The sequence below is a fragment of the Nelumbo lutea genome, chromosome 1, assembly GCF_056320005.1.
Source record: "Nelumbo lutea isolate HS-2025 chromosome 1, American lotus-T2T, whole genome shotgun sequence".
Lineage (NCBI taxonomy): Eukaryota > Viridiplantae > Streptophyta > Magnoliopsida > Proteales > Nelumbonaceae > Nelumbo > Nelumbo lutea.
In genome coordinates this window covers 133,486,505-133,508,915 of record NC_142684.1, presented here as the reverse complement: position 1 = coordinate 133,508,915, position 22,411 = coordinate 133,486,505, and the positions used below count along the sequence as shown (strand labels likewise).

The window sequence follows — 22,411 nt, the reverse complement described above, 5'->3', positions numbered from 1 at the left end:
TGCCCCTTTGAACCTCGGTTGTCACCACAATTACTTATTTCTAAGGGTGAGTGCATTTTATGCTCCATCTCACCTTTTTTTTTCTTTTCGGTGTGAGTGCATTTTATGCTCCATCTCACACTTTTCTCTTTTTTTTTTTTTTTTTTTTTTTTTGGTGTGAGTGCATCTTATGCTCCATCTCACACTGGTCACTTGTTTGAGGTAGGTAAATAGGACTCATGTTCTAAGCTGCTAGTTTTACTATTCAGCTCAGAATAGCGGAGTCAATTTGGGCTTTTGTCCTTCTTTGCAATTATTGAACCTCAAGAATTAGCACTTCAGATGTGCACTAGCTCTCTTGACCATTAACAATGAAATCAAGGGCTTCCATACACATGAAGGAAGTTAGGGCTAGTCATGCTGAAAGGCATATTCAGCTCCCCTTTTCTCCTGCATAAATCAAATTGGGTCATTCACAAGAATAAAAACTTAACAAGTACATCAGTCTCCCTCAACTCATTGAATTCCTTCTTAAAAAAAATCATCAAATAAATAGTAATGAACTTGAGGGGTTCCAGTCTTTTTTTTTTTTTTTTTTTTTGTGATGTCATTGCTTGCATATGTGTGTTGGGGTGCATGAGGTGCATGGTTTCAACCCCCATACCCTAGCCTCGGGCTCACTCCCCCACACTTGAGATGAACATTGTCCTCAATGTTCGTAGTGTTAGGGAGTCACACTTGCTAGAGCAAACTGAAGAAAAGAAAATGATGAACTGAGTCCTTAAAGAATTGGAATTTTGAGAAAAAGATCTTTATTTTACTAACTAATATTCTAAAAAGATAAATGACAAAAAGATTCCTTAACTTGTTCATTAGCAAGCATAAGAGATTATTGGTTATCTAGATAAATAGTGGATGGAGGGGGTACAGTACTGCCCATTAAATATGGTTTCAGGCGCTGACCATTTACTTTAAACGTGCCCTGAACTGGGTGGGTGAGTTCTATAGCCCCATGGGGAAAAACCTGTGAAATGGTAAAGGGTCCATACCACCTGGATCTCAGCTTACCTGGAAACAAGCGGAGATGGGAATTATATAACAATACCTGTTGGCCTACATAAAAGTCCCGTCTCAGCAAGTTCTTATCATGCCAGTTTTTTATTCTTTCTTTATAAACTTTGGCATTCTCATAGGTGGTAAGTCTGAATTCATCCAATTCATTCAATTGCAACCGCCTTTTAGCCCCTGTGGCCTGAATGTCAAAATTTAAGAATTTAAGAGCCCAATAGGCCTTGTGTTCCAATTCAACTGGTAAATGGCATGCTTTACCAAAGACCAATCTGTAGGGGGACATGCCAATAGGTGTCTTAAATGCAGTTCTGTATGCCCATAATGCATCATCTAATTTGATGGACCAATCTTTTCTGGTGGATGCTACGGTCTTTTCCAGAATTCTTTTGAGTTCCCTGTTAGCCAACTCCACTTGGCCACTGGTTTGAGGGTGATAAGGGGTAGCTAATTTATGTGTAATTCCATATTTCTGCATTAACCTCTCAAATTGGCTATTGCAGAAGTGAGTTCCCCTATCACTAATTATAGCTCGCGGAGTGCCAAATCGGGAGAATAGCTTCTTTAGGAAGTGTACTACCCTTCTTGAGTCATTTGTGGGTAAAGCCATGGCTTCTACCCATTTGGATACATAGTCAACTGCAACGAGGATGTACTTATTCCCAAAAGAATTCGGGAAAGGTCCCATGAAATCTATACCCCAAACATCAAAGATTTCACAGATTAAAATATTGGAAAGGGGCATTTCATTCCGTCGGGAAATGTTTCCCGATATTTGGCATTTGTCACATGTGGACACATACCGATGGGCATCTTTGAAGAGTGTGGGCCAATAAAAACCTGATTGCAAAACCTTGGCTGCCGTGCGACTAGCTCCAAAATGACCTCCTGCTTCTTTATCATGGCAAAATTGGAGTACCGACTCCATCTCCTCCTCGGGGACACATCTCCTTATGATCTGATCTGCACACAATTTATACAAAAAGGGTTCCTCCCACAGATAGTATTTTACATCAGAAAAGAATTTCTTTTTCTGTTGATATGAAAGGTTAGGAGGAAGGACTTGTGCAGCTAGATAATTAGCAAAATCAGCATACCAAGGATATGAGTATTTCTGTATTGAGTACAACTGCTCATCCGGAAATTCTTCTCGAATGTTGCTGGTTATCTCCTCTTTTGATCTTACCGTGTCCAACCGGGAGAGATGGTCAGCAGCCAGGTTTGCAGCACCCTTCAGGTCTCTAATCTCAATGTCAAACTCTTGCAATAAAAGGATCCACCTGATCAGTCTTGGTTTTGAGTTTTGCTTGGTAAGCAAGTGCCTTAATGCCGAGTGATCTGTGTGGACAACAACCTTGGATAATATCAGATATGAACGAAACTTATCAAGTGCAAATATTACTGCTAACAGCTCCTTTTCTGTGGTGGTGTAATTGAGTTGGGGTCCAGTCAAGGTTCTGCTAGCATAGTAAATTGGCTGAAAATGTTTGTTCATTCTTTGTCCTAAAACAGCTCCTATAGCAAAATCACTCGCATCACACATCAATTCAAATGGGAGGGTCCAATCTGGTGCTATCATGATAGGTGCATGGATCAATTTGTCTTTCAAGATGTTGAAAGCATGAAGACATTCAGTTGAAAATTCAAAAAGCACTTCTTTCTGAAGCAAGGTAGATAATGGCTTGGAAATTTTTGAGAAATCTTTAATAAACCTTCTATAGAATCCGACATGTCCTAAGAAACTTCTCAAAGAACGAATAGATGTTGGGGTTGGTAATTTTTCAATTGCCTCCACCTTGGCCTTGTCGACTTCTATACCTCTTTGAGAGATCTTGTGTCCAAGCACTATGCCTTCTTGCACCATAAAATGACATTTCTCCCAATTCAACACAAGATGTGTTTCTTTACATCTAGTAAGCACCTGTTCCAGATTATTCAAACATGCATCAAATGAAGAGCCAAAAACTGAAAAATCATCCATGAAGATCTCAATAAATTTTTCAACCATATCAGAAAATATAGACATCATACATCGCTGAAAGGTTGCTGGGGCATTGCATAACCCAAAGGGCATCCTTCGGTATGCAAAGGTTCCAAATGGGCAAGTAAAAGTGGTCTTTTCTTGATCTTCTGGTGCAATTGGTATCTGGTTATACCCTGAATATCCATCCAAGAAACAATAATACTCATGCCCGGCTAGCGTCTCCAACATTTGATCCATAAATGGGAGAGGGAAATGGTCCTTCCGGGTGGCTTCATTTAATTTTCTATAGTCAATACACACACGCCATCCGGTAATGGTTCTAGTAGGGATGAGTTCATTTTTCTCATTTGGAACAACAGTCGTACCCCCTTTTTTGGGCACAACTTGCACAGGGCTTACCCAAGAACTATCAGAAATAGGATAAATGATCCCAGCATCTAACAACTTAATTATTTCAGCCTTTACCACTTCTTTCATGTTGGGATTCAGGCGCCTTTGGGGCTGAACGGAAGGCTTGCTGTCCTCTTCCATCAAAATTCTGTGAGTGCAGATTGATGGATTAATGCTTTTGATATCTTCTACCTTCCAAGCTATAGCATTTTTGTGTTCCCGCAGCACTCTTAATAATTTTTCTCTTTGTAAGGGATTCAGTGCTGCGGAAATTATCACGGGGAGATCTGATGGTTCCTCAAGGAAATTATCCCCGGCAACGGCGCCAAAAACTTGATGTGTGGCTCATTGTGACACTAGCAAGTGCATTAGCCGTTCAAGTAATAAAGTAGTGAGTGAAGTATCGTTCCCACGAGGATTTAGGAAACAATTACCAATACTAAATTGAACATTTCTTATCTGATCAACAAATAAATCAAAACTCTAATGAAAGCTAAGAAATCCTAAATTAAAATCTATCTAAATCATTGGTCCAATTGCCTTCAATTCAGGTTAGAAGAGTAAGCAGTAAATGTCAATCTCAGAATTCAGCAATCTATCAATTTGGATCATTCGAATGAATCATGATTGAGCCTTGGTTTGGTGAAACCCCAAGGTCATGAACAGCCTCTCTCAAGTGCATGTTCATCCTATGCATGAGTGACGGTTCTTCTATCTCTAGCAAGAATCTAATCCTCATGCATGCATTTCTTCAAACACTTCTAAGGCATCAATTCAAATCTGAATTGATCACCAACTGAATTGTGCAAGTTATCTCTAACCTTGCACTCAATTCAGTTCTTGAATAGTAGATCTGAATTCCTAGAGTCTCTCTCAAGCACTCTAGGAATTCCAAGCTGTAGATTAATTCGCCCAATCTGAAAATTGCAGATCTGAATTCTCTTTCAAGCAATTCAGATCTTGCAATCTCAGATCTGAGAATTCAGATCTGAGTTTTGAAGGTTGGTTGGCCGAATTAATCTACAATCACACCCTTATTCAAGAAACTTCAAATACAATGCATGACCATTTGAATGAATCAAAAAGAATTAGATTGCTGAACTGAAATTTTACAAGCTGAAATACATCAAGGAAGAATGGAAACAAGGAGAAAGAAGAAAGAACATATAACTAAGAAACTGAATTCAAATCAAAAGAGAATGAAACTACAAATGATTTATTACAGAAGATCTTTGAATCACAAACTCTCAATTCGAACTCACCTTCTTCTTCTAGCTTGCTTGTCTTGAACTTCCTTCAGCCCTTCTTCTTCTTCTTCCTTGCGCCTAGCCTTCTTCTCTTCTCTTCTCTCAAGGTGGCCGAACCTCTAAGAGTGGGAGAGCCTTTCTCTCAAGCAATTGAACAACTTTCTCCCCTCCTAGAGGCCTCCTTATATAGTTTTTCAAGGGGGCTCTTGCCCCTTCTTGAAGCCTCTAGAATGGGGTGTATTACACCCCTCATGAACCTTCTAGAGTGCTCCCTCCTTCTCTTCAAGAAACTCCTAGAAGTTGCCGCCCCTAGCTCCCTTTGGGCTGCTATTTGGGCTACAACTTAGTTTGCTTTTGAGCTCATGTGGGCTACACTCTAGGCTGTTATTTGGGCTAAAAATGGGCCTTCCTTGCTGGGCCGAATTCTCCTCATAGCTAGGCTTTATTTTCTTGGGTTTTCTCAAGGAATTCACTTGCTCTTTTTGGGCCGAAGTGCTCTCTCTTGCTTCCATGACCGGGCTGGACTGAAATTGGTCTTTTTGAATCTTCTTTTCTTGCCTTTTTCCTTCCTTTTCTTGGATTGATTATCCCTGAACTTATTCTTAGCATTAAGCTAAATTAAGGCAAAAATTAATAAAACCGGCATAAAAATCCATGCTAAAGTCCTCAAAAATTATAGATAAATTGTAAGTTCATCAAAAACCTTGGTATGTTGGGGTAGTTTGAGAATTCATCTGAGTGGGTGATCATAGTGACAGAATCGGCCACTTTGTCGGACAAAGGGTAATGACCGGGAATGCACTCTCTCTGATGGAAACCAAACTGCCGGCAGTTGATTTCAATCGTTGGAATTTTGTTTTGGAAAATTAATATATTTATATATATATATATATGTACGGTTTTGAATTGTTTGCAAATGGTTTTAATTCCCGGGATCCATGTGAGAGGAGAGTGCGGCACTGTTCCTTGTAGCCGAGGGAGAGGTCCTCTCTTGTCGGGCAGTGCTTGATCATTAAGGGCTGACAGGTTAAGTGTAAGACCATTGAGGATAATAACTGATGGGCTAATCTTGCACCTACCCACAGTCCCTGGGTTTTTATAAGATGGTTTGGCCCAGGGGCCACTTAATGTAAGTGTTGGGCCCATAGGGTCCATATGATGGACTCAAGGGGTTCATTGAGTTTTTTAGTGAATTCGACTGGGCCTTGTTTTAGAGGCTAGGCCGAACCCATGTGGCTGGTGTGTAGATCAATGCTTGGGTCCCACGCCATACAAAGAAGCCCAACTGGGCAGCAGATTGGAAAGTAATTAGACACTGAACACTTAATGGGCCAAAAGCCCATTTTGAGGTGGGCTGATATGATCACCCATCCATGGGGCGAATTTGATATTAAAGTTAGTAAAAGGATTGGGCCTTTAGCCTTATCCACTCTTAGAGACCAAATTCAAATTAGATTTGAATCTGGTAACCTTCTGATAAGATCAGGAGTAAGCTAACTCTATCTGCAGAAAGGATTAAGATTATCCCCTATCCAAATACTGATTTGGATTGGGATAACTCCTAAAAAGGAGGTTTCTTAATCAAGAAGAAAGGAGGAGATTTCGAACCACCTTGAAGAGATATAGGATATCTCCTGCGAATTGAGAGAGGCTCTCATTCATACTCTCCAGAAAAACAGGAAAAGCAGTTCAGCCTTTTTCGTTTTGGAGATCTCCTCCTGCCACCGCCATCTGCCATTGCAAGATTAGATCTTTGCAGAAAAGAAAGTCAAGAAATCTGTTCTTGACATCAGTCTTGCAAGAAAGACTGAAAAAGATTCAGTGTTTAATACTTCCAGAGGATTCTTGTGAAGGATCCAGTGTGTAGGACGCACCCTGCTGGTTCTGTTCCATTCACAGCTGTGTCATCTTCAGCAGGAACGGATCTTGGAGTATTCTTTGGGCGTGAACACTAACTTTGGGAGATACTGCTTCTCCGGATCAGGTATATTCCTCCCATTTATCTTTTGGTACAGATCTAGTTTGATTATGGTTCAAGTAGGATCCTTGAATATTGTATTCTAAATTTAGGAAATATGATTCCCAGTTGAGAGAAGGTAGGAAATTTTTGAAATTCGCCCACCCATTCCACAACCTTTATGGCATCCATTAGATGGATCCTACCATTCTTTCAGTGGTATCAGAGCCACAGGTTCGAATCTTGAACCAAAAGAAAATCAGATCTGACCCTGCGCAGGTGGATAGAAGGTGTTTTTCAGGATTTGCGCAGATTGTTTTCTTTTTTTCAAGAAACTGTTTCTTGTTAAGGGCGATTGATCTGAAATTAATTTTATTAAATCCAAAATTTATTTAGAATTGTTCTTTATTTATTTTGATTGAATGGACTGTTCGAACCTGGAGATCACAGTGCAGATTTGGCGCAGATAGTCTGTGCACCCTTTTTCTTTCTATTTATTTATATTCGGTTTGTAAATAATTTTTTTTTTATTTTTTAGACTGAATGTATAGGATTTGATCAAGAATGTAATTAATAGAAATAGGATTTTTGTTATTTTTCTTGATTAAAGAAGAAGGAAGAAGAAGGCGGCGCTGGAGGTTTGCAGTTGGAGAAATCGTTTTCTGCGATTTGCAGTTTGTGAAACTGCAACCCTTGTGATTAACCTCTGTTTTGCAGGTGGTGCGAACAGTCCATAGTTTGATTTGTGATTGTTTGAAATCAAAATTATTAATTTCAGATCTTTCATGAATTAATTCTTGAATTGAAAATCAGTTTTGGATCCTCTTGGACTAGATTGGACCAAAACTGTTTGGACCGAATCTGGGGTTCGATACGGACTATTTTTCAGTCTGTATTTCTCACACTTGCTGTTCCAAATCTGATGTTCAATTACAAGGATTAATTCGGCCCACCTGTAAAGCCTAGTTTTAAAGGGTTAAAACTGCAAAAGGCCCATTACTGTGAGATAAGCTGTATGGGTCGAACTGCTATCTACGATTCAGCCCATACACCTAGTAGTCATTAATTGTTAATGACTTAGTTTTTAAATGGGCTATTCAATAGATTCAACAGTTGGCTTCACGCACCCCATGTGATTTCCCACATTTCCAAAGACATTTCGTCGTCTCCGTCACTGAGAAAGGAGGGAAATCTCAGAGATGAACAAATGGGAATGGAACATAGATTAAAAGCCATATCTATGTAGGTAACATGAATCAAACTAAGGTTGTGGACTAATGATTTTGCTATTTTATCAGAAAATGGCAAACGGTCAATTTGCAAAGCTTCTAGACGATAACAAGCTTAAGGGCCCAAACTATGCCGACTGGTACAGAAATCTTATTCTGATCCTAACTTCCGAAAAGTTAGACAAGGTGGTGAAAAATCCTGCACTGGAACGTCCGGGTGATAGGGCTTCTGAGGCCCGTAGGAGGGACTACCAAGAGTGGGAGGATAAGAACTCCCTAGCCCGCTGCTTTGTCGTTGCCTCATTAGACAACTCAATACAGAGGCAGTTCGATCAGATCGAACTAGCCAAGGACATATTGGACAGTCTAAGAACAATGTATGAAGAGCAGAACCGTTCTACTCGACAGAAGGTTCTGAAATTGTTCATGACCGCGCAGATGACCAAAGGGCAGAAAGTTCATGACCATTGTCTTCGGATGATGGGTTACATTAATGAACTTGAAGCTCTTGGATCCGGGCTAAATCTTGGCACGCAAGTGGATGCCATCCTCAATTCTTTGCCATCTTCCTTCAATGCGTTCACAATGAACTACAATATGAATAAGCTGAATGTTAGCGTCTAGGAACTCAGCAATATGTTGCAGAGAACCGATGATCTACTCAAGAAGGATGAGCCTGTAATTATGCTTGCTGAAGCTAACAAATCGGGCAAGAAAAAGAGAAAGGCAAAGAAGCCTCAGAAGAAGGCTACCAATCCTAAGAAGCAGAAGAAGAACAAGGCATCTGATGTCTGTCACTTCTGCAAGCAGACCAGCCACTGGAAGAGGAATTGTCCTGCCTACCTGGAATCTAAGAAAGGTAACATCGAAACTTGTGTCATAGAAACTAACATGTTAGTTACTTCTGTGTCCTGGTGTGTTGACTCCGGGGCTTCAACTCATGCGTGTAACTCACTGCAGGGGTTCAAAGTTAGCAGAAGGTTGAGTGAAGGTGAAGTGACACTATTCTTGGGAACAACTGCAAGTGTTGCAGCAGCGGCAATAGGAACCGTAGAATTAGTTTTTAAAGAAGGAATACTTGTACTTAAAGATTGTCTTTATGTACAGAACTTGAGAAGAAATTTAATTTCTGTTTCAAAACTGTGTGCTGATGGATATACTGTTTATTTTAGTAATATGATTACTGTTAAACGGAATAATAAATTCATCGCATGCGGGGAACAAGAGAACGGTCTCTATGTTCTACATCCTTCTCTGGAAACTAACTTAACCGAAACTACGTCGGTCGAAAATCCCAAGAAAATGAATCGTGATACAGTAAGTCCCATGTGCCTCTGGCATTACCGACTTGGCCATATCGGTATTGACCGAATCACAAGGCTGGTGAAGGATGGTCCTTTGGATTTTCTAACCGTAGAAAATCTTCCCACTTGTGAACCTTGCCTTCAAGGTAAGATGTCTAAGTGGCCATTTGACGGTAAGCCTGAAAGATCTGAAGGCACACTAGACCTAATACATACTGATGTATGTGGTCCCCTGAGTGTTAGGACACGGAATCAACACGTGTACTTCATCACCTTTACAGATGATTTTTCTCGATATGGTTACGTGTACCTAATGAGACATAAGTCTGAATCATTTGAAAAGTTCAAAGAGTTCAGACAGGAAGTCGAGAAACAGTTAGGGAGAGAAATTAAGGCCCTTCGATCAGATCGAGGTGGCGAGTATCTCTCTGACGAATTCAGGGACTACTTAAAGGCCAATGGGATAGTGTCACAATTAGCTCCTCCAGCTACACCTCAACTCAACGGTGTTTCAGAGAGGAGGAATAGGACCTTGTTAGACCTTTTGGGGATACGCATTAGAGACTGCTATCTACGTGCTGAATCGGGTTCCAACCAAATCAGTTCCGAAAACTCCATATGAACTTTGGACCGGAAGGAAGCCAAGTGTAAGACACTTGAAGATTTGGGGTTGTCCTACACACGTTAAAAGAACAAGTGCGGACACACTTGAACAAGTGCGGGTATCCAGACCACCAGTCCGATATGGTTATGACCAGGATAGTTACCTGGTGGAAACCTTGACTAGTGAAGAGGATCCCGTGACTTACGCGGAAGCTATGTTAGACATAGACTCCCAGAAGTGGGTGGAGGCCATGAGAGCTGAAATGGACTCAATGGAGACCAATGGAGTCTAGACTCTAGTGGATCCGCCCCCCGGGGTAAAAGCAATTGGTTGCAAATGGATCTACAAGAGGAAGAAGGGCCCCGATGGCAGGATTGAGACCTTTAAAGCTCGCTTGGTGGCGAAAGGGTATATTCAGAAAGAAGGCATCGACTATGAGGAAACTTTTTCGCCCGTGGCCATGCTTAAATCCATTAAGATCCTGCTAGCTGTAGCAGCGTACCATGAATATGAGATTTGGCAAATGGATGTCAAAAACGCGTTCCTGAATGGAGATCTTAGTGAAGATATCTACATGCAGCAGCCGCAAGGCTTCATTGCTACTGGTCAGGAACACATGGTATGTAAACTTAATAGATCCATATATGGACTTAAGCAGGCTTCTAGGAGTTGGAACATCCGTTTTGATTCTGTAGTCAAAACGTTTGACTTTGAGCAGAATCCGGATGAGCCCTGTGTTTATAGGAAGTCCAGTGGGGATAAGATCACCTTTTTGGTGTTGTACGTGGACGATATCCTACTCATTGGGAATGATGTAGGAATGTTGACTTCGGTCAAGGTATGGCTATCACAGCAGTTCTCCATGAAAGATCTTGGAGAAGCTTCATACATACTGGGTCTTCGACTCTATAGAGATAGATCGAAGCGGATAATTGGATTATCCCAGGCTGCTTATATTGACAAAATTGTCAAAAGGTACAGCATGGAGAACTCCAAGAAAGGAAACGTTCCTTTCAGGCACGGAGTCACTCTCTCCAAGAAGATGTCTCCCAAGACTTCTGAGGAGATTGAGAGCATGAGAGATGTTCCCTATGCCTCAGCCGTAGGGAGCATCATGTATGCCATGCTGTGCACTCGCCCTGACATGGCTCAGGCGGTGAGTGTGGTAAGCAGATTCCAGGCAAACCCAGGGCAGGAGCATTGGACTGCTGTGAAGAACATACTCAAATACCTTCGAAGGACAAAAGAGTTTTGTCTGGTATTCGATGGTAGTTCACTACAACTTCTAGGGTATACCGATGCCGATTTCCAATCGGATCCAGATGATAGAAAGTCTACATCTGGGTATGTTTTCACAATAGGATCGTGTGCTGTTTGCTGGAAAAGCAGCAAACAGGGGTCCACTATAGACTCCACAACCGAGGCCGAGTACATTGCCGCAAGTGAAGCTGCCAAGGAAGCCGTGTGGATGAAGAAGTTCATACACTAATTGGGAGCGATTCCATCCAGCACATCTCCCATCCCGTTGTTGTGTGACAACAATGGAGCGATCGCCCAGGCTAAAGAGCCTCGGGCTCACTCGATGTCGAAGCACATCGAGAGAAAGTACCATGTACTGCGGGAGATCGTTGGTAGAGGGGACGTCCTGATTCAGAAGGCAGCATCAGCGGATAATGTGGCAGACCCATTGACTAAGCCACTAGCACAGAAGGTGTTTGACAAACACGTGGAAAGTATGGGACTCCGACTTGTACCAGATTGGACCTAAGTGCAAGTGGGAGCTGTTAGACAGTTTTGTGTGCCCTTAGCTTCAATCTGATTTGATGTACTTTTGTTATTTAGTGGAAATAAATAAAGTGCATGTTTGATTCATGTTGTTTGGTTTAATTCTGTGTAAAACCCTAAAACTGGACATTTATAGAGACTCATGTTAGTTTTTAAATGTTCACAGCCGTTGGATAAGTCTGGGGAGATTTATCCTGCCAAGGATGATGCTGATGTGCCACCAAGTGTTGGGATGGCCTGTCTCAGCCACCAGGGCAAGACCCGAGGCACATGCAGTATGGGATTACTTGAATCCTTGAACCGGACCAGATTTCCAGTATTGCACTAGACCTTGAAGATAGATGGGCAAAACTGGAAAGTTACACCTGACCCCTAGACTCGATTATGACATTTCACTAGGTGTTGAATCAGACTACCTTTGATTTGCCATTCAGTGAGATCCTTAGTGGGGATCAAAACCTGGGTATGTTGGGGCAATTTGAGAATTCATTTGAGTGGGTGATCATAGTGACAGAATCGGCCACTTTGTCGGACAAAGGGTAATGATCGGGAATGCACTCTCTCTGATGGAAACCAAACTGCCGGCAGTTGATTTCAATCGTTGGAATTTTGTTTTGCAAAATTAATATATTTATATATATATGTACGGTTTCGAATTGTTTGCAAATGGTTTTAATTCCCGGGATCCATGTGAGAGGAGAGTGTGGCACTGTTCCTTGCAGCCGAGGGAGAGGTCCTCTCTTGTCGGGTAGTGCTTGATCATTAAGGGCTGAGAGGTTAAGTGTAAGACCATTGAGGATAATAACTGATGGGCTAATCTTGCACCTGCCCACAGTCCCTGGGTTTTTATAAGATGGCTTGGCCCAGGGGCCACTTAATGTAAGTGTTGGGCCCATAGGGTCCATATGATGGACTCAAGGGGTTCATTGAGTTTTTCAGTGAATTCGGCAGGGCCTTGTTTTAGAGGCTAGGCCGAACCCATGTGGCTGGTGTGTAGATCAATGCTTGGGTCCCACGCCATACAAAGAAGCCCAACTGGGCAGCAGATTGGAAAGTAATTAGACACTGAACACTTAATGGGCCAAAAGCCCATTTCGAGGTGGGCTGATATGATCACCCATCCATGGGGCAAATTTGAGATTAAAGTTAGTAAAAGTATTTGGCCTTTAGCAGATCTGCTATATCAGATCTGAGTGCTGCAGTTCTGCTATAGCAGATCTGAGTGCCGAATGCAACTTAGATCTGCAACACTCATGATTTTGTGATTTTTTTTTTCTTTTAGAGGGTAATAATTTCAAGATAGAAAGCAAAACAGGTCTCCTTTTATTAAAATTAAACTGAAACAAGGAAAATAAAATAATCTACTAAAGAGAAAAGAAGCATAACTACAGTAATACAGCAGTTGCATTCAAAGCAAAAATGAAAGATTAAGCAAATTAAACCAACTATGAATGCAATGCTGAAGAACTACATCTGAAGAACTACATCTACCAGCTACACTAAATCAGCAATCAAATATGAAGTAGATCATCAATGGGAAAGAGAGCTAACTAGATCAGCAGTGGAGTTTCATGCTAATTGCTGTACTGTAGCAGCCCTGCTACAGCTCTGAATGCTAGTGGAATGCACTGCTGCTTTTATTGAATATGTGAGGCATCACAATTATTCAATCCAAACACACATCTCCTTAGCTAATGTAGCTCGGTTACAAGTGGGTAAAGCCAAGAATTCAGTCCACCCAGAATTCATAGAATGCTCTGTATCAGTTCAGTCCTCACATCATATCAACTGCATTTCAGATTTGAATTTCTCTCATTCTTTGCTATCCATTCACCCTTGAGGCAGGTTGGATGTATCATAGGGTGGATTGGGGTAGTGATGGCACCCAATTCACCTCAAACTTGCATCGGTTCAGATCTGAGTTCAGAGGAATTCAGATCTGAACTGAGCAGATCTGTAACAGCAGAATTCAGATCTGAACTCAAGTCTGAGTTTGGATCTGAATTCTCAATTGCCTTACCTTCAGTTATTGCTACCAAATTGTTTTTGGGGAATAGCAGAAGTGCCCTAGGGTGAATTGGGGTGGTGATGACACCCAATTCCCCTCAAAATTGCATTAGTTCAGGTCTGAGTTCAGAGGAACTCAGATCTGAACTGTTGCAGATCTGCAATAGCAGAATTCAGATCTGAACTCAAATCTGAATTCTGATCCGAATTCTCAATTGCTCCTCTGGTTGTTCAAAAGATCTCCCCCTTTTTTTTTCATTTGTTTTTTTTTCTTTTTGTAATGAAAGAAAAGAATAATAAAATCTGAAACACAAGCAACTCTTTTCGGCTGAGTGCTGCAGATCTGAAATCTGCTGATCTGAGTGCCGAATGCAACTCAGATCTGCAACACTCATGTTTTTTTTTGTGAATTTTTTTTTTCTTTTTTTTTTTCTTTTTGAAGGGAACAACATCAAGATTGAATAGAAATCAAATATGCCTTTATTAAAATGAAACTGAAACCAGAAAAAGAGAGTAATCTACTTAAGAAAGAAGAAACATAACTACATGAGTACAGCAGTTGCAGTCCAAGCTGAAATGAAAAAGTTAGCAAATTAACCTAACTATGAATGCAATGCTGAATGAGATCAGATTAAGAATGCTCAATGTTTCCTAATATTGCTTCTCTAAATTCCCGACAACGGCGCCAAAAACTTGATGTGTGGCTCATTGTGACACTAGCAAGTGCACTAGCCGTTCAAGTAATAAAGTAGTGAGTGAAGTATCATTCCCACGAGGATTTAGGAAACAATTACCAATACTAAATTGAACATTTCTTATCTGATCAACAAATAAATCAAAAACTCTAATGAAAGCTAAGAAATCCTAAATTAAAATCTATCTAAATCATTGGCCCAATTGCCTTCAATTCAGGTTAGAAGAGTAAGCAGTAAATGTCAATCTCAGAATTCAGCAATCTATCAATTTGGATCATTCGAATGAATCATGATTGAGCCTTGGTTTGGTGAAACCCCAAGGTCATGAACAGCCTCTCTCAAGTGCATGTTCATCCTATGCATGAGTGACGGTTCTTCTATCTCTAGCAAGAATCTAATCCCCATGCATGCATTTCTTCAAACACTTCTAAGGCATCAATTCAAATCTGAATTGATCACCAACTGAATTGTGCAAGTTATCTCTAACCTTGCACTCAATTCAGTTCTTGAATAGTAGATCTGAATTCCTAGAGTCTCTCTCAAGCACTCTAGGAATTCCAAGCTGTAGATTAATTCGCCCAATCTGAAAATTGCAGATCTGAATTCTCTTTCAAGCAATTCAGATCTTGCAATCTCAGATCTGAGAATTCAGATCTGAGTTTTGAAGGTTGGTTGGCCGAATTAATCTACAATCACACCCTTATTCAAGAAACTTCAAATACAATGCATGACCATTTGAATGAATCAAAAAGAATTAGATTGCTGAACTGAAATTTTACAAGCTGAAATACATCAAGGAAGAATAGAAACAAGGAGAAAGAAGAAAGAACATATAACTAAGAAACTGAATTCAAATCAAAAGAGAATGAAACTACAAATGATTTATTACAGAAGATCTTTGAATCACAAACTCTCAATTCGAACTCACCTTCTTCTTCTAGCTTGCTTGTCTTGAACTTCCTTCAGCCCTTCTTCTTCTTCTTCCTTGCGCCTAGCCTTCTTTTCTTCTCTTCTCTCAAGGTGGCCGAACCTCTAAGAGTGGGAGAGCCTTCCTCTCAATCAATTGAACAACTTTCTCCCCTCCTAGATGCCTCCTTATATAGTTTTTCAAGGGGGCTCTTGCCCCTTCTTGAAGCCTCTAGAATGGGGTGTATTACACCCCTCATGAACCTTCTAGAGTGCTCCCTCCTTCTCTTCAAGAAACTCCTAGAAGTTGCCGCTCCTAGCTCCCTTTGGGCTGCTATTTGGGCTACAACTTAGTTTGCTTTTGAGCTCATGTGTGCTACACTCTAGGCTGTTATTTGGGCTAAAAATGGGCCTTCCTTGCTGGGCCGAATTCTCCTCATAGCTTAGGCTTTATTTTCTTGGGTTTTTTCAAGGAATTCACTTGCTCTTTTTGGGCCGATGTGCTCTCTCTTGCTTCCACGACCGGGCTGGACTGAAATTGGTCTTTTTGAACCTTCTTTTCTTGCATTTTTCCTTCCTTTTCTTGGATTGATTATCCCTGAACTTATTCTTAGCATTAAGCTAAATTAAGGCAAAAATTAATAAAACCGGCATAAAAATCCATGCTAAAGTCCTCAAAATTATAGATAAATTGTAAGTTCATCACCCAATATCAAGAGGCATTAAAGAACTCCTCTCAGTCCATCACTGCCCTTGCTGAGTCAGGTAAAACCAATACATGTCTTCTTTCTTCTTCCTCTCAGTGGGCCATTGATTCTAGTGCAACAGATCATATGACAGGTAATCCTAGTTTCTTTTCCACTTTCCAATCACACACTTTTCCTTCTTCAGTCACCTTAGCAGATGGTTCTATTTCTTCTGTCCTTGGTTCTGGCACTATCAATCCCACACCAACACTTTCTTTGTCATCCATATTGAGTTTACCGTAATTTTCTTTTAATTTGGTATCTGTTAGCAAACTCACTCGTACTCTTAACTGTTGTATCTTATTATTTCCTAATCATTGTCTGTTTCAGGATATTATGACAAAGAGAATTATTGGTAAAGGACGAGAATCAGGAGGTTTGTACATTTTGGATACCCAGGAACCTCAGACCATTGCCTGTTCCAGTACTTTATTTCCGTTTGAAGCTCATTGTCGGTTGTGGCATCCATCTTTACCTTTGTTAAAGAAGTTATCTCCTCAGTTTCATGATGTATCTTCTTTAGATTGTGAGTCTTGTCAGTTTGCAAAACATCATCGTCTATCGTTTGTTTCTCGAGTTAATAAAAGGGCTAGTCATGCTTTTGAGTTAGTACATTCAGATGTTTGGGGACCTTGTCCTATTATGTCTAAGACTGGATTTCAATATTTTGTTACCTTTGTGGATGATTTTTCTTGTATGACTTGGCTTTATTTAATGAAATCTCGTTCTGAGTTGCTTTCATATTTTAAAACCTTTTGTGCTGAAATAAAAACCCAATTTGATGTGTCTGTACAAACATTACGAAGTGATAATGCCAAAGAATATTTCTCTAATTCCTTCCAGACTTACATGGCTCAAAATGGAAATCTCCATCAATTATCTTGTGTTGATACTCCATCTCAAAAAGGAGTGGCTAAGATAAAAAATGGACATCTTCTTGAAACTGTCAGTTCTCTTTTATTTCAAACACATGTTCCTAAACAGATTTGGGCTGATGTTGTTTCTACGTGTTTTTTGATTAATCGCATGCCTTCCACTGTTCTAAATGATCAGATCCCTTATAAGATTATGTTTCCTAATAAATCTGTGTTTCCTGTTGAACCTCGTATCTTTGGATGTTCTTGTTTTGTTCGTGATGTTCGTCCGCAGGTTTCCAAATTGGACCCCAAGTCATTAAAATGTGTCTTCATGGGATACTCTCGTCTCCAAAAAGGGTACAAGTGTTTTTCTACTCTCTTGAATAGGTATCTTGTGTCAACTGATGTTACATTCCATGAACATCTTCCTTTCTTTGCTGCTCCATCTACACCTATGTGTCCACAAGAGGATGATGATCTACTAGTGTATCATGTCACTGGTCCAAACGCTAGTGTTGTTCCAATACCCCCACCACCACCTTCTCAACCAAAACTACCTATTACTCAAGTCTATTCTCGACAACCTAATCCTCCTGTGACAAGTCCGGCACCGGTCTGTTCTTCATCATTGGATCCAATGCCCAGTGATATTGATCTACTTATTGCTCTTTGGAAAGGTAAACGTTAGTGTACTTATCCAATTTCCTCTTATGTTACCTATGATCGTTTGTCCTATACTTCTTGTTCGTTTGTTGCCTCTCTTGATTCTGTAGGGATTCCCAAAACTGTTCACTAGGCTTTATCCCATCTTGGGTGGCGTGATGCCATGCTTGAGGAAATGAATGCCTTAATTGAGAATGGTACTTGGGATCTAGTCGATTTACCTGCTGGTAAGAAAGCGGTTGGATGCAAGTGGGTCTTTGAAGTCAAATTTAATTCTGATGGATCAGTGGCTTGCCTAAAGGCTTTCCTGGTGGCCAAAGGCTATGCACAGACATATGGAGTGGACTATTCTGATATTTTCTCCCTTGTGGCAAAATTGACTTCAGTTCGATTATTTATTTCTCTAGCAGCTACATATGATTGGCCACTTTACTAGCTTGATATTAAAAATGCTTTCCTGCATGGAGTTCTTTAGGAGGAGGTTTATATGGAGCAATGACCTGGGTTTGTTGCTCAGGGGGAGTCTGGGAAAGTTTATCGTCTTCAAAAATCGCTGTATGGACTAAAACAGAATCCTCAAGCTTGATTTGGAAAATTCAGTCAAGCAGTAGAGAGTTTTGGGATGAGGAAGTGCAAATCTGACTATACTACTTTCTAAAAGCAGTCCACATTTGGCATCATTCTACTTGTTGTATATGTAGGCGATATTGTTATCACTGGGAGTGACACAAAGGGAATCTCATCCTTGAAATCCTTCTTGCAAAGCCAGTTCAATACTAAAGATTTGGGGCACCTAAAATACTTCTTGAGATTAAGGTGGCAAGGAGTAAAAGATGCATTTTCTTGTCTCAGAGGAAGTATGTTTTGGACATGTTAACAGAAACTGAGAAACTGGGAGTTAAACCATGCAATACTCCAATGCTTCCTAACCAGTAACTCACAAAGGATGGAGATGCTTTTGATGATCCTGAATGATATAGAAGATTAGTTGAAAAGTTGAACTATCTTACAGTGACTCGTCCAGACATTGCTTACTCAGTTAGTATTGTAAGTCAATTTATGTCCTCTCCTATAGTGCATCATTGAGCAACCTTAGAACAAATCTTGTGTTACTTGAAATGAGCTCTTGGATAGGGGATATTATATCGGAATCATGGTTACAGTAACATTGAGTGTTTTTCTAATGCAGACTGGGCAAGTTTCAAGATTGATCGAAGGTCCACTATTGACTATTGTGTTTTCGTTGGTGGCAATCTAGTTTTGTGGAAGAGTAAGAAGCAAAATGTGGTGTCGCGATCTAGTGCAGAATCTGAGTGTAGAGTAATGGCACAAGCTTCGTGTGAGGTTATGTGGGTTTCTCAACTCTTAATTAAGGCAGGTCTTAAAGTCTCAGTTCCAGCGAAGCTATTGTGCGATAATCAAACTGCGATTCATATTTCTTCGAATCTAGTTTTTCATGAACAAACTAAACATATCGAGATAAACTGTCATTTCGTTCATGAGAAAATTCAACAAAACTTGATCTCTACAGCATATGTGAAGATTGGAGAGCAATTAGGAGATATCTTTACAAAAGCTCTTAATGGAGTTCGGATTTCTTATATTTGTAACAAGCTGGGCATGATTGACATTTGTGCTCCATCTCGAGGGGGAGTGTTACAAAATTATAGGTTGTAAATATGTAGTATTAGCCCAATTAGGAATAACTTGATTATAAGTATTATTCTTTCTTTGATTTTCTTCCTATTTTAGTATCTACAAGGCTGTATGATTTTCTTCCTTTTTTGTATCTGCAAGGCTATATGATTTTCTTCCTTTTTAGTATCTACAAGGTTGTATATATGTACTACTTTCTCAATAGAAAGACATTAATTTCTTCCAATTCTTGTTCTATCACATACACAAATGAAATACCATTCATAAGTTCATTTGTGTTGAGTCTTGAGTGATTTTTACCACTGGAGTTTCTCTGTTCATATTCGGAGGAGGGGCATTGAAATTCTTTTTGTTGTGCCCAGTTATACCACAAATGGAACACCTGACTGTCTTCCATTCTAGTGAGGCACGGTTTAATGGGGCTACTTCATCCTCTTCTCTTTTTCTCATGGTTGGGGGTTAACTTGGCCTCCTCCTCACAATGGGAGGTCTAACTAGGTGGTGTTACACTTGTTGTCAGTATTTCCATCTCGGGGGAGTATGAATAAAATGACTATACACTTTTGCATATGTTGCGTTGTGGAAGGCCTTGTCACATAGGTCCTCCACCCTACCTCTTGTAAAGGTAAGCACTGCAAATGCATGAGCACAAGGTAGGCCACTTACTCAAACCTTACATATGTATGACTGACGGGTTGTCGAAGCCCTCAAAATCAATGATAATCCCACAATAAAATCTTTGTAGTTATAGTGGTACTAGGTCAAATCCCACAGGGAGCTAGACAATAATCTCTTAGTCGAATGGATAATATAATTGAGTGGAAAATTTTAATAACTAAAATTAAAAGAATAAGAAAGCAATAACAAACTAAACAAACAAGAGAAAATCAATCTTACCAAATTCTGGTTCAAGGGTTCGGGTTGAATCAATTGGCCATCGATCCTATGTAAAATTCAGCAGTCTTGCAATTCAAGCATTTAATCTTAGATTTATTAGGATAGCCATAATAAACCTTGTGTTTTCTTAAATCAGTTGACCAAACCCATTATTCGATCAACACTTATCTTTAATCAACTGGGTACGATAGCACTCCATATTAATTAATGATAGCATTAAGCTTTGTGAAAACAATTAAACCAAAACAGCAATAATTGAGATAGCTGCAATCATTGAATCTTGTTCCATCGATTCCTTTTAGGTTAAACCATGTCAATACATTGGTCAAATGCTGTCACAAACAATTGACTCAAAAAGATATTAACCTAATTGCTACTTGTACCACTATTCATGACAATTACGGATCACCGAAATCATGGATAGTAGTAGGAAAATCAACATTAATCCAATTTGTCAGACTAATTAATATTAACATCTAATAAAAATGTGCACAAGAACTAATAAATACTTGAATTAAAAAGCAAGAAAATAAATTAACTACAGAAACTTACAATGGCACAATTGAACCTCCCCCCTTCAACTAGAAAAAGAAGCTTAGCTGCTCATGATTTGCGAAACCTCCATTCTCTGCTTCTCCATGGCCGAACTGCTCTCTTGAGTTTCTTAGTTGCTTGGTGATCTCTTGGATATTGGATTGAGTGATGCTAGAGCTGGTCCGCCCCCCTCTTTATATAGCCAAAGAAGATGGCTGTTTTCCAACTCCTAGGAGATCATCTTATCTTAAGGGAGTCCTGGTCTTCTTTGAACTAATCCTATCATATCTTTTATCTAATCTCCATCCTTTTTATCTTTATAGGATTGCATTCAGAATTTAGATCTAATAAGACTCTCTCCTTCCTTGGAGGTTACATTCAAATTAGGACTGTAGGCTCTCGCATTCGAGTTGGGCTTCTCTGATAAGTTGGGTTGGTTCCATGTTCTTTTGCGAGTTGGGCTTCAGTTGTGAAATGGGCCCGATTATGAAATTGCTTTGACTTGGGGCCCGATTTCGGACTCGATGTGGACCGAATCTGCAAAAACCCAAAACATAAAAGTTGTGGGCCTTCCTTTCATCATTCTAATTCTTCTTAAATTGTCCAATTTGGAATTCGGAATTGAGAGTTATGCCCGGATTACTGACTATCGCCGAAATTGTGCAAAATTACCCAATTTGCCCTATTTTTTTTTCAATTGCCTTCTTTATTGCCCTGAATTGAAATACAAGAGTAATGAGTCCATTTAAGTGCTAAATAAATGTAAAAGAGTGAATATTAGGAAATAAAAATAGGGTTTTTTTGGTCTCATCAAATCCCCCAACACTTAAACCTTGTCTGTCCTCGAGCAAGACAAAATTCAAACAAAAACAAACTATCCTACCGATTTTTAAACTCAACTCTCCTTCATCTTTCTCCACAAATATTCTAGGTTAACTATTGCGAACTGTTAAATCAACACAACCAAGTCATACACAACTCATTCATCGTCAATCCAATTCCTACTACTACAAACCAGGTAGTAAATCAGGGAAAACCTTTTTATCTTCTCTCTCTTTTTATTTTCTTTTTCTCTCCTCTGAAGAAGTGAGTGCATTTTATGCTCCATCTCACTTTTGGATTACTTGGTCAATATGTGCATTTTATGCTCCATCCTACTATTTGATTTACTAGCTAGTAGGTGCATTTTATGCTTCGTTTTACTATTAGATGACTTGGTTGGTAGGTGCATTTTATGCTCCATCCTACCATCGGATTAATTGACCGGTAGGTGCATTTTATGCTCCATTCTACCAATTGTAGCAATGGTAAAGTATTTACCCTATTTACTTAAACCAAAATTTAGGACTAGCTTAACTGGAAATGACTTCAGATAAGTCATATACTCCTTGATCGTACCTCATTACTAGGTTCACCAGAATTTCCCTAGAACATTGTTTCAATTGATTTCAAAAGAGTTGTTTTTTTTTCTTTTTTTTGAAAAGCAAATGCAGAAAAGCATGACCTAAATCAAAATTTTTAAGCGCAACCTAAATTCTAACCTAAATCTCCCTCCCCCACAATTAAAATTTATATTGTCCCCAATATAAGGTTAAATGCAAAGAAAGGGGCAAAAAAAAAAAACTAAACTAGGAATGTAAAAACAAAAAAAAAAAGGAAAAACAAACATCCCTATTTTTAATAATCAGGGATTGAATCCTCTAATTCTTGTGGATGTAGCTTTCAGTGTGCTCCCCTTCCATCCATCATGGGCGGGTTTAAATCTAAAATAGGGGCCTTTGTATCCAATTGTGCACTCGATTCTAGCTCCCCATTTATATCTTTTTCAAAATTTTCCTATACAGTTGGATCAATAGTGTCAATCGAATAGATCGAATGGTCTTCATTTGGATGCTTCATAGCT

General features: G+C 39.7%; 1 protein-coding gene across 1 annotated transcript in view; it reads right to left on the bottom strand.

The window, feature by feature from the left end:
• Positions 1 to 20,229: 20,229 nt before the first annotated feature.
• Positions 20,230 to 22,411, bottom strand: part of LOC148877683 (fimbrin-2-like) — a 111,953-nt gene continuing 109,771 nt past the window's right edge. The window contains exon 7 of the mRNA XM_088942305.1: positions 20,230 to 21,222. The gene's annotated coding sequence lies outside the window, so the exon portion shown is untranslated. The remainder of the gene's footprint in view (positions 21,223 to 22,411) is intronic.